Source organism: Haliotis asinina, chromosome 3 (assembly GCF_037392515.1).
Source record: "Haliotis asinina isolate JCU_RB_2024 chromosome 3, JCU_Hal_asi_v2, whole genome shotgun sequence".
NCBI lineage: Eukaryota > Metazoa > Mollusca > Gastropoda > Lepetellida > Haliotidae > Haliotis > Haliotis asinina.
The window spans coordinates 3,953,254-3,966,376 of NC_090282.1; positions in this window are offsets into that span (position 1 = coordinate 3,953,254).

A 13,123-nucleotide genomic window follows, 5' to 3' on the forward strand; every position below is an offset into this window, starting at 1 on the left:
GCCGCCTAGCCCGCTCAGCCACCGCGACTTCCACAAAAATGAAAGTCGGACAACTGGTAGTCTAGACTGCGTACTTTGTGTACCCCTCTGATGAGTGTAAATTGGCACGGCTCCCACGGCCGAAAGCTATGATTACACGACGCCATTTAGAAAGTGGTCAAATGCAACATATGTCATATTTGGGATTTCACTTTCTTAGTAAAGTACAAATTCTAGTACTTTTTTTCGGTTGAGTCCCATCCGGGATTCGAACCCGCACCCTCAGAGTCAGGCACCTAATCGCCAGCACACAAAGTCAGCCGCCTAGCCCGCTCAGCCACCGCGACTTCCACAAAAATGAAAGTCGGACAACTGGTAGTCTAGACTGCGTACTTTGTGTACCCCTCTGATGAGTGTAAATTGGCACGGCTCCCACGGCCGAAAGCTATGATTACACGATGCCATTTAGAAAGTGGTCAAATGCAACATTTGTCATATTTGGGATTTCACTTTCTTAGTAAAGTACAAATTCTAGTACTTTTTTCGGTTGAGTCCCATCCGGGATTCGAACCCGCACCCTCAGAGTCAGGCACCTAATCGCCAGCACACAAAGTCAGCCACCTAGCCCGCTCAGCCACCGCGACTTCCACAAAAATGAAAGTCGGACAACTGGTAGTCTAGATTGCGTACTTTGTGTACCCCTCTGATGAGTGTAAATTGGCACGGCTCCCAAGGCCGAAAGCTATGATTACACGATGCCATTTAGAAAGTGGTCAAATGCAACATATGTCATATTTGGGATTTCACTTTCTTAGTAAAGTACAAATTCTAGTACTTTTTTCGGTTGAGTCCCATCCGGGATTCGAACCCGCACCCTCAGAGTCAGGCACCTAATCGCCAGCACACAAAGTCAGCCGCCTAGCCCGCTCAGCCACCGCGACTTCCACAAAAATGAAAGTCGGACAACTGGTAGTCTAGACTGCGTACTTTGTGTACCCCTCTGATGAGTGTAAATTGGCACGGCTCTCACGGCCGAAAGCTGAGGGTGCGGGTTCGAATCCCGGATGGGACTCAACCGAAAAAAGTACTAGAATTTGTACTTTACTAAGAAAGTGAAATCCCAAATATGACATATGTTGCATTTGACCACTTTCTAAATTGCATCGTGTAATCATAGCTTTCGGCCGTGGGAGCCGTGCCAATTTACACTCATCAGAGGGGTACACAAAGTACGCAGTCTAGACTACCAGTTGTCCGACTTTCATTTTTGTGGAAGTCGCGGTGGCTGAGCGGGCTAGGCGGCTGACTGTGTGTGCTGGCGATTAGGTGCCTGACTCTGAGGGTGCGGGTTCGAATCCCGGATGGGACTCAACCGAAAAAAGTACTAGAATTTGTACTTTACTAAGAAAGTGAAATCCCAAATATGACATATGTTGCATTTGACCACTTTCTAAATGGCATCGTGTAATCATAGCTTTCGGCCGTGGGAGCCGTGCCAATTTACACTCATCAGAGGGGTACACAAAGTACGCAGTCTAGACTACCAGTTGTCCGACTTTCATTTTTGTGGAAGTCGCGGTGGCTGAGCGGGCTAGGCGGCTGACTTTGTGTGCTGGCGATTAGGTGCCTGACTCTGAGGGTGCGGGTTCGAATCCCGGATGGGACTCAACCGAAAAAAAGTACTAGAATTTGTACTTTACTAAGAAAGTGAAATCCCAAATATGACATATGTTGCATTTGACCACTTTCTAAATGGCATCGTGTAATGATGTCGTATTGGCCAGTAGCAAGATTATTATACAATTCAGAAATTTCAATTAATAGTGAATGTTTACAAGAAATATTTTTAATAGCCCGAAGACAAGAAAGAGGGTCGGAATAGATGATATACTGTTTATGTTTAGAGTACCTTTGAATATATGTAAGACCTGTTAATACGGTGTTAGCTTCTCCTGTGAAAATAGAACTATAGTCTGGTAATCTAGAAGATATTCTTCCGAATCCAATGACAGTGGAACAAGCCACTGCGCCTTGCGCCCATGTGTAAATAAGGATTTATGATTGCTATATTTATGTTTCAATTGATTATATTCTTGTTTATACTGTAATTCATTCATTTCTGATTTTATGAATGTAGTTAATGTTAGGTCAACTTGTGGCCTAACCAACTGCCAAGGAGGAGAAGAAAAAAGTCGGTAAGGAGCTATATTTTCCAACTCAATGCCGGAAGCAGCAAGAAATGGCTGAATTCTGAGACCAAGAGGCGGAACAAGAGAAGATTTCTTATGGTATAAATCCTCATACAGAGGATTGAAAACACAGTTATATGCAGGGTTTGATTAATTTGAATATAGTTTGTTACATACTGTAAAGCTAATTTCACACGTCGCTGCTCAAGAGATGGTTCATCAGCCTCGACATACAGGCTGTCAACAGGTGAAGTTCGAAAGGAGCCAAGACAAAATCTTAACCCTTGATGATGGACTGAATCTAATAGTTTTAATTTGTTTTTACAGGCTCCACCATAGACGATGGTATGCATATTTTACCACGACTGGGAATATCAAAATCATCCACAAATAACAATCCATCAATTGAATCGTTTAAAACTTTAGATAAACTGTTAACCTTTATACTAAAAAGTGTGACTGACAAAATGCTGCCTTGTGGAACACTCTGATCCTGATTATAATGATCTGACAGGGTAGAACCCACGCGGACTTGAAATTGTCTGGTATTTAAAAAGCTGTCTATGAATTCAGGCAAACGACCTCGCAAACCGAAATCATGTAAATCTCTTAAAATGCCATATTTCCAGGTTGTGTCAGATGTTTTTTCTAGATAAAAAGATAGACACAGCATGTTGTTTATTAATTAGTGCGTTTTTAACAAATGATTCTAAACGCACTAAGTGGTCGACAGTACTTCTGTTTTTACGGAAACCACACTGTATATCTGTTATGAGGTTATTTGTTTCCAAGTACCAAACAAGTCGATTATTTATCATACGTTCCATGGTCTTGCAAACACAGCTAGTTAATGAAATCGGACGATAATTGGATGGATCCGTATGATCACGTCCAGGTTTAGGTATTGGTACTACTATGGCGTCACGCCATGAAGAAGGACATTTCCCGAAAGTCCAAATATCATCAAAAATATATAAGGGCGTCTCTAAACAGGATTCTGGTAAATGCTTCAGGAGTTGATAATGTATGTTGTCAGCTCCTGTAGCAGTGTCATGAGCTTGATCAAGAGCAGTATGGAGTTCATGAATAGAAAATGTTTCATTATAATGTTCACCATCATCCGAGTTGTTAACAGTTTTCTTTCCTTCGTGTTTCTGACATTGTTGGAATTTAGGTACATAACTAGAAGAGGAAGAATGTTTAGCGAGGGTTTCACCCAGTTTATTCGCAATAACTGATTTATGAGTAAGTAAGTGATCTCCATGTTTAAGATGATGGACAGTAGATTTAGTACCTTTACCTTTGATTTTCTTAACCATGTTCCAAACCTTGAACATGGGTGTCCGAGAATTTATTTTGGATACCTAATTTTTGCCAAGATAGGCGTTTGTTCTGTTTAAAAGTACGCCGTGCTTTCGCATTTAAAATTTTAAATTTATTTAAATTATGCACCATGGGATGACGACGGAAATAATGTTCTGCCTTCCCAGGTTGTTTGCACTCATCGTTGAACCATGGTTTTCGAATGTGTTGAACTACAGAGGACTTTGGTATACATTCATCAGCTATAGATTTTAGTTCATCAGAAAACCTTTTGATAGCGTAAGGAACATCAATAAAAAATTCAGGTTGAAGCATGGCAGCACACAACGTTTCATATAAAGGCCAGTTAGCCTTTTTCAAAATTCCATCTTGATGATGGAGGCACATCAGATGGTGTTTAGTATAGTAGGAAAATGATCACTTCCACAGAGGTCATTGTGTAATGAACATTCAAATTCATTTAGTGAGGTGGAGTCAGTTGACAAAATGAAGAGATGTATATTTTCCTATGTACCATCATTATATATACATAAATTATTATTCGAAATGAAATCCTCCAGAAGCTGACCATTTGTGTTCGTGGTTACAACACCCCAAAGTGGGTTGTGTCCATTTAAATCACCCACGAGTATACGTGGCTTCGGTAATTGATCGTAGAAAGTTTGTAGATCAGCCAGTATAAGAGTTGATGAAGGTGGAATGTACAATGAACATAAAGTAAGCGTAATGTTCAAAGTCATTCGCACTGCAACCGCTTGAAGAACGGTTTTGAGTTTTACAGGACTGTGAATAACATCATGTCTTACAAGGATTGATGATCCTCCAGTGGCTCTATCACCAGGTGGAGAAAAGTGATGATATGCATTATATTGTCGTAAGTTAAAAGTATTTGTCTGCTTTAGGTACGTTTCTTGCAAGCAGAATGCTGGTGGTGTAAAGTCTTGGACTAATAGGTGAAGCTCATCAAGATTAGTCGTTAGGCCCCTGCAATTCCACTGAAACTATTTCTTTGGGGGATTTATTAGGGATCTACCCCTTGATTTCCTTGATGGCGACAAGCTATGTGCCCTACTTTGGATGTTTTCGGACACATCCATGCCCTCTAAGGATCCAATCTTATTTAAAAGTTTGATGGTGTCATTTGAACCTTTGAAAGTTCTGCTACTTTGACATTTTTGTATGTCATTTTTGGTTTTGATTTTATTTTTGGTAATATCTTTCCCATTATTTTGTGATTGACGTTTAGGCGTGGGCTGTGATGATGAGGACGATTGTTCTTGAGAAGATGACCGTGATTGAAATGGAGGAAGTGTTTATGGAAGTGATTTAGCGGTCTGGGTCGACTGGTTGGGTGTGTATATTTCAGGTTTCTCTGTATCCACCCATGTCAGATCAATTTGGCACTCTATTGATGAAGTGGATACAGTTGCTTAGTGACTGATGGCAGAGGGTAGTCTCGTGTTGAGATTGAGACCGGAACTCCAACGAACAATTCGGTAGACATCAGGTTGGTGGATTCTTGTTTTCGATTACACTCTATAAGGAAAGAGCCTGAACGTAATCGTCTGACATTTCTGACCTCACGCGCAATACCATGTATACCTTTTGATACTGCAAAAAGATTTAATTTAATAGGTGATTTGTCAAGAGTTTCCATAACGAGAAATCTTGGCCAATATTCGATTGAGCTGGACGGTCGAGGGTCATCATCATCATCATCATAGTCAAGCTGACGTTTGTTTCTTTTTAGGGGGGGGGGGGGGGTTGTGAAAGCCATGGGTAATGTAGTATGGTTCATCATCTGAGCTCCTCACCCACCACGGAGTATCACGGGGACAATGCTAAAAACAAGTGGGCCTCCGACTTGCAGCACCAAGGTTACTCAGATGATGTACTCTACCGGAAGAATTATAAATAACTAATCCACCAGATTAGCCCATGAGCCACCGCCTTCTGGCACAAGACTCTAGGCAAAGTTCAAATACATATTAACATATTTCAAAATCCAAATTATTGCACTGTAATAATAAGTCCAAGTCCGACAATCAAAAATTCCAAATAAGATTTGTGCATTGACATATATACAGTCCCTACACAGGGCTTGGCATGACCAGCCGATTGGTTGAACCGGGCCCCTTCAACCTCCCGTCTAGGTGAAGTAAGGGTCGAAGGGGTGTGTTGAGCAAAGGGAACGCGGTCACAGGCCCCCACTGCCCTCAACCCCCAGACTCCCAAACTCCCGTCCTGCACCGACACAGGGCTGCAACCCACGGCAAACGGTTTAGTGGACCAAATATCCCCCCGGGTCCACAACGGGGGTGTCGGCGAGTTATTCGCGTTACCCAGCACCCACCACAAGGAGGTGGCTCGCCATGGGTGCCTCTCTTTTTGTGGATGATTTTAACATTTCATGTCGGGATTGAAAGGCAGTTACAATTAGGTTTAAACAGAATTCATACGTGGTCGTTAGAAAATGGATTTAAATTTTCAAAGATTAAAACAAAATGTATACACTTCTGTAGGAAATATAAGCCTCACAAGGATCCATATTTAGTTCTAGATGGCACTCCTATAAAAGTTATTAAAGAAGCTAAGTTCTTAGGTATAATTTTGTATCATCACCTGACGTTTTTACCTCACATAAAGTACTTGAAAAATAAATGCCTGAAGGCTCTAGATTTACTTAAAGTTGTTGCCAGTTCTAAGTGGGGAGGGGATCAGAAGACCCTCCTCCAATTATACAGAGCACTAATCCGTCCAACCCTGCTAATAACTGTGTGTTTACTCCTCATTATGAGGATCTGTATCACAAAACGTCTTGTTTTATTCCACCTCCGGGGCTAAGAATTCAATCACTCATTTCTGCTGCCGTCATTGAGCTGGAAAATATAGCTCTTTTCCGCCTTCTTTCTTCTCCTCCTTGGCAACTAGTAAGGCTCCAGAACAATATCTTCTAGATTACCGGATAATAGTTCCATATTTACAACAGAAACAAACGCAATACTCTCAGCCATTGAATGTATTCAAAGACATCATAAGCATAAACAATACATAATATTTTCTGACTCTCTTTCATGTCTTCAGGCAATTTAAAATTTATCATGTAAACATCCACTTTTAATAGAAATTATTGAGTTATATAATGATCTTGCTACTGGCCAGTATGACATCGTCTTTTGTTGGTTGCCCAGCCATGTTGGCATTTCTGATAACACCATGGCCGATCTTGCTGCTAAGGCAGCATTAAACAAGTCTGTGACACCACTTCTTATTTCATACTCTGATTATAAAGCGACAATTAGATCGTATATCCGTCATCTGATCCAAAAGAAGTGTGACACCCATGTGGGTATCAATAAATTACATGAAATAAAACCTTATGTTGGTTATACCCGCTTGGGTTGTCAGTCCAGATTTGAAGAGGTAATCATGCGACGATATCGTATTGGTCACACAAGATATACTCATGAATACCTTCTGAAAGGTGAGGATCCTCCGTTCTGCATCCCTTTTGATGAAAGAATCACAGTCAAGCATATCTTTCTTGACTGTGTTGAATATTCCATCACAAGGGATAACTATTTTAAAATAACTATGAAGGATCTTTTAATAATGTTGGTTATCATTTAATTATCGCATTTTTAAAAGAATTGAATTTGTTATCAGATTTGTAAATTGATAAATATTTTATGAGTGGTAATTTGGATTAGTAACTGAGATTGTTAGTGGCTGTACCTTCAAGGGGGTTGAAGTAGTGTAAAATTATTTTCCTCCTGAGACGGTACGTAAGTCCCAAGGCATTCAAAGGTAATTTAAATTTACAGTCTATTTTAATTGTAGTATCCCTGTCATTGTAATTTTGGCTAAAATGCACTTCATCGCCTGCAGCTGAAGGGATGATATAAATCCACCTAGGTCCCCATGGTCCCTAGTATGGTGATCTACCTTCAGTTGTTGGTAATGAATAGCCTGTTTTATACATTGTATCGTCCTCTCTAGTTAAAATATTTTAGATTTCATGACTAGTTTGAACATCAATATATCTGTGATACTCTAGTTAGTATTACTGTCCTTTGTCGACGGATAATTTAAAATGATTGTTTTCATCGCTATATGGCTGTAATATTGCCGATGCGATGTAAATTTTAACTCACTCACTCACTCGATGAAACTTGAACTCCATTTTCTATCCTGGTAGCGTGGTAGGGGGCGAACCATTCGATTTAGTATATAAAAAGGGCTTCCACAAAGCTTACTTCGCACACACTAAGAACCAATTTAAGCACAAACTACGGAGTCTGGTGGAAATTTGTGCATAGTGACACCTTCACCCGACCCCAAGAACCAATTGACGGCAACACAACAATTCGGCATGTCGAGAAATCAGCAAAACGACGAGCTTCCTACACATTTTCTATACATTTAACGTGAAATCGTTCCTTCTATGACGTCACTGTAGGGCTCTGGCGACAAAGTTACGTAACCTGTCTGCGGTTTCGTTTGAGGGGAAAAGAGAAGCAGACGGTTTTTAGGAACTTTTAAGCGCTTGGTATTAATTAACCACGAGGTTTTTTTTAAAAAAATGGTGTTTCGTTTATGACTAACCAAAGGTCTTTAATATACAGTGATAAAAAGAGTACCAAAAATTGAGTTTAGTGACCACGTGGTCCTTTCAACGTCACTTGAACGTTGAATATTCACATCGTATTCACATGTTGCACATCGACGTAAAACTGGTCCCCAGGGCTATCTGGTGGTATCATCAGAAGTGACTAATCTTTACCGGGTTCGACGCTGGGGCGCTTTTAAGCCCGATTTATGGCAGTAAGTATTGTTTCACTCTGTAAGTCATGTTTCGTACATCGACCCCAGGGTTTTGTTGTTGCTAGGGATCGAAAGTCCTGTGTGATGCATTTCGTGTCAAGTGCGAGACGTGCAGCTGTCGTCATGTTTTCCCACAGTTAAAGCCACCCAAGCCGCGTGCGTGTGACGGGATAAAACACAGCTCAGATTTGATATGACAAGGGTCATGATGTATGCACCACGCTTGCTGTAATTGTCTCACACGAGGAGAAAGAGTTATATATGCAGGCGTATCATATATGAAAATGTCGCCACGTGCATGAAGGACCTGACATTGCCATGGGATCGACGTCGGACACCTGGCAGCACGCCCACGTTTATTTTGCCATCATTTATAGACATATATCTTTAGCAAGAAAAGAGTCTTGTTTGGCGAACAACGTGTCCTGAGTGAGTGAGTGAGTGAGTGAGTGAGTGAGTGTACCTACACATACACTTACGGTTTGAAAGCCAGAACTGGGCATTGGCTTTTGATGTCAAGTGGACGCCATCCTTCGCCAGTAGTGCAGGTAGGAACCAGTGGGTTCCACTAAGGCTCTGTTTGTTGAGTTGTTGTGTGGCATTTTGGGGTAAGTGGTGTAATGTTTTCGGAGAGGTGGTTTATATAAATATACTGTGACTATTGGGGCTGGTAGGATGGTATAGGGGGCAGGGGTGATGTAATGGTAGCGAGTGGTAGAGTTACTGTGTTAAGTTATGTAATTGGAATGGTTTGACAGTTAAGAGTTTGGCAGTGAACGCATAGTCCATCTGGTTGTCTGTTTTTGTGTATAGTGTGTGGTTTAGATTTGTGATGCCTGTGATTAGTGTGGTGATAAGTGTGTAAAGGTGGTCTGAGTCTGAGAAGGTGATTGTTTTGTATATGGGTTTTGCTATGATAGATTTGACCCAGTTGGATTTGTTTGTGTTGATACTATTGATTGAGGGTATGCGTTTTGATGAGGTGTTTAGTTTCTGTTTTGGATGAGTGTTGGTTACTTGATGTTGAGGGCTGTGTTCTTTGTGGCTAGTTTGGGAGCTGTGTCAGCTGTGTTGTTCTCCAGGTTGTGAATGTAGGCCGGTATCCATAGGAGTGTTATATTTGTGTCTTGTTGTTGGAGTGAGTGAATCTGTGAGTGAGTGAGTGAGTGAGTGAGTGAGTGAGTGAGTTAATATTTAACGTCACATCGGCAATATCTCTGCCATATCGTGACGAGAACATTTAATACTGAAAAGAAATATATGTCTACTATAAAACCCTGTCAACGAAGGACAGTAAAACAGCTAGAATATCACAAATGGAATTAAAACTAGCGTGGAAAGCTAAATCTAATATCACTATTCGGATAATACAATGTGAAAACAAGTTATTGATTGTCAACAACTGAAGATAGATTACCATACCAGGGACCATGGGGACTTACAGTACCTTTGCTTCCTGCAAGTACCCTAGCTGGATTTACACCATCCCTTCAGCTGTTAGCAATTCAGTCACATCTAGCCACAAATTAAAAATACACATATACTGTTTTAAATGAACAATGACTAAATATGCGGATTCTTCCAATATCCCTTTAATGCAGTCTCAAGGTATATTCTGCAAGGATGAAATGCAGAAACTAAATACATTGTTTGTGCACATGAGTACATAGTTCTACAATCACCCATTACAGCACAGGGCTTCCGTAGTTGATCATAGAGAGACAGAAGATCAGTCTGCTGAAGTGCTGACGAAGGTGGAATATACAGAGAGCATAAAGTAAACGCAACACCAAGAGTGAGCTTGATTGCTACAGCTTGAAGATTAGTTCTGAGTGTAACAGGGCTGTGTATAATATCTTGTCGCACAAGGATAGAAGATCCTCCAGTGGCCCGATCACCTGGGGGAGAAAACCAATGATAGCCTTTGAATTAACGTAATGTAAAACTGTCTGTCTGTTTCAGATACATTTCCTGCAAACAGACTGTTGATGGTGTTAAATCCTGGACTAATAACTGTACCTCATTGAAGGTAGGTGTACAGTTCCCCTGCACAATGTTTTTGGAGTAAACTATCTTTTTGGTGGGTTAACAGGGGATCTACCCCTCACCTTTCTCGAGGGCGACAAGCTTTGTGCCCTGGGATGGAAGTTTTCTAACACTTCCATGGCCTCAAGCGATCCGTATTTAGTGAATAGTTTTGCAGGATTTTCTGAACCCTTCTGGGGTCTGCCACTTTTTTTTGAAGATTCTGTTCGTGAGTCAGTTTTACTTTGAACAATATTCTTCTAGTTTTTTTATCGTGATTTGTGAGTTGAGTGAGACAAAGATTGTTCTCCAGATACAGATGAAGACTGTGACGCGACTTTAGATACCAACTGAGTGTTGACAGAAGATGTCAAGGTTTGAGTAGACCGTTCGGGTGCAAAGAACTGAGCATTATTTGTTTTAACTCACGTCAAATCTTTCTGGCAATGTATCGACGAGGTAGTTACTTTTGAGATATATTCAGGGGTTCTGACAACTGATGCAAATGATTCAGTATTTGCTGCAGATTCCACTAGATTTTTGGCGTCAGAAAAGCTGATGTTCTGGGTGAATTTAATTTTATTGATTTCCATTTGTTTTTTTTCCAGACTGGACACTCTTTGGCGAAAGACAAATGATTTCCCGAACAATTTGTACACTTTTTAAGGCCACTGTTACAGTCTTCTGTGACATGAGGATTCTCACTACAGTGGGCGCATGTTATGGGCTTGGTACAAGTGTTAACACCGTGCCCATACCTTTGACATCTAAAACATCTCAAAGGATTTGGGATGTACACGTCAACTGAAATACTACAGTAACCTGCGTCAACAGACTTCGGAGGATTCGGGGATGAGAAGGAGAACAGATAAGTATTTGTTTGGATCGTTTCATTGTTTCTGCGGATCGTGAATCTTTCAACATAAATTATTCCCTGATCTTTCATCTCAGAAACAATATCTAACTCTGACATATCAACAAACAATCCATCTCTGTCTCTGATTATGCCTTTACTAGTATTCAGAGTCCTGTGGGCAGTGATAGACACGGGAATTCCAACAAATACTTCTGTTGACATCAGGTTCGTTGCTTGCTGTTTTCTGCTGCATTCAACCAACAGAGAGCTTGAACGCAAGCGTCTTATGTTTTTAACCTCACCTGCAATGCCGTGTATACCCTTGGAAATGGCAAACGGGTTAAGTTTCTGTCTACAGTTTCTATAACTAAAATCGTGGCCAATAGTCGATTGAGTTGGAAGGTCGTTGGTCGCCATCATCGTTGTCAAGTTGACGGTTATTGCGTTTGGGGGTTGGCACAAGAAAAAAAATGGTGATTTACAACAATTTACAAAATGTAAATGTCATATTTACAAGCATTTACAACGACTGTAAAGGTGATGTTTACAAGGCTTGTACATTTTTGTAAATTTATGAAGGATTTTACCACTACTTCTTTCAATTTTACCATTTCTCAAGAATCCCCATGACTCTGTAGACTTACTATTTTATTATTTCTTTTGTTGCAAGCTCATTCCGGTGATTTTACCACTCTACTCAGTGGGAACTATATGCATTCTCTAAATAACACCTGTCACAAGACCATTTATGTTGATGCTCATTAACGGAGTTATGCAACTGGCGTATTCAGGAAATCTCATAAACATGTCAATAGATAATTGGTTGTGTTGTCAATACGTGTGGATTGGAGCAAATACTCAATTGAATTAATAAATCATTATGCATATTTATATAATAATTTATAAGAAGTATGTTACAGAATACTTAAATGGTGCGTGCGTGCCGGTCTATCATTTGTTTGTTTATGTTCGGCGTACATAAAGTTCCGATTTCTCATTCATACATAAAACATAACTTACATAACTGTACACTCTGCTTTGCATTTGATAACTGCGTAAATATAAGAAATTCTTAAAGTGCTACACAATCATACATCATCAGTGTCAACAGAGAGTTCATTTCATACACAATTGACTCAACAAGATGGGAAAAAATCTTTTCCATACTCTGTCATGGTCTTCCTTTCTGCTTGATGATGTTTTTGTCTTTAGTCTATGATTACTTCGGTGAGCATCCACAATTTCACCATCAAGACACTAAAAATAATTATCTTACCAATAACATTCTCATAAATGCTTCATGTTAATACAATTAGTTTGTTACCTCTATGTGTGGAATCTTTAGAAGGGGGAAGTCAGATGTAATACGTATATATATGGTTAAACCATATTTAATCGTGAAGACGAATGGATTGGCAAACAAGCTAGAAGCTTATGTTAATGCCTCTCTAATGCACTTTACAAAGGTAAATAAACCAAAGTTCTAATACAAGACTATCATTTGACGGATATGTTAGATGGATAGGTTGTTAAGATCAGATAATTCCATATTTCCGTATAAGATAGTCTTCAAGCTGTATCCATGTTTGTAATTCAAATTTATATACTCATGTGACAACACATGCTGCATTTAAATTGTGTATTGTGCGTTGCATGGTACCGGTGTTGATGTAAACCGTAAAGCTGTTCACAATCCCATTTCATTTTTATGAATAAAAAACAAAAAATGAGATGTGTAAATCATTCCGTCTGCTGGTGATGGCCGTGTGGGAATAGTTAAACGACCAAACCCAGTTGATCATGCCTTATAATCCTCTTACTCTTAAAATAAACAACTTCAGTCCACTGGCAAAGAGGATACCACTAGTGGGATTATTTGGCTGATTTGAGTTAGTGTTTTGATAACGCTTAGTCTTGATGAAGAATA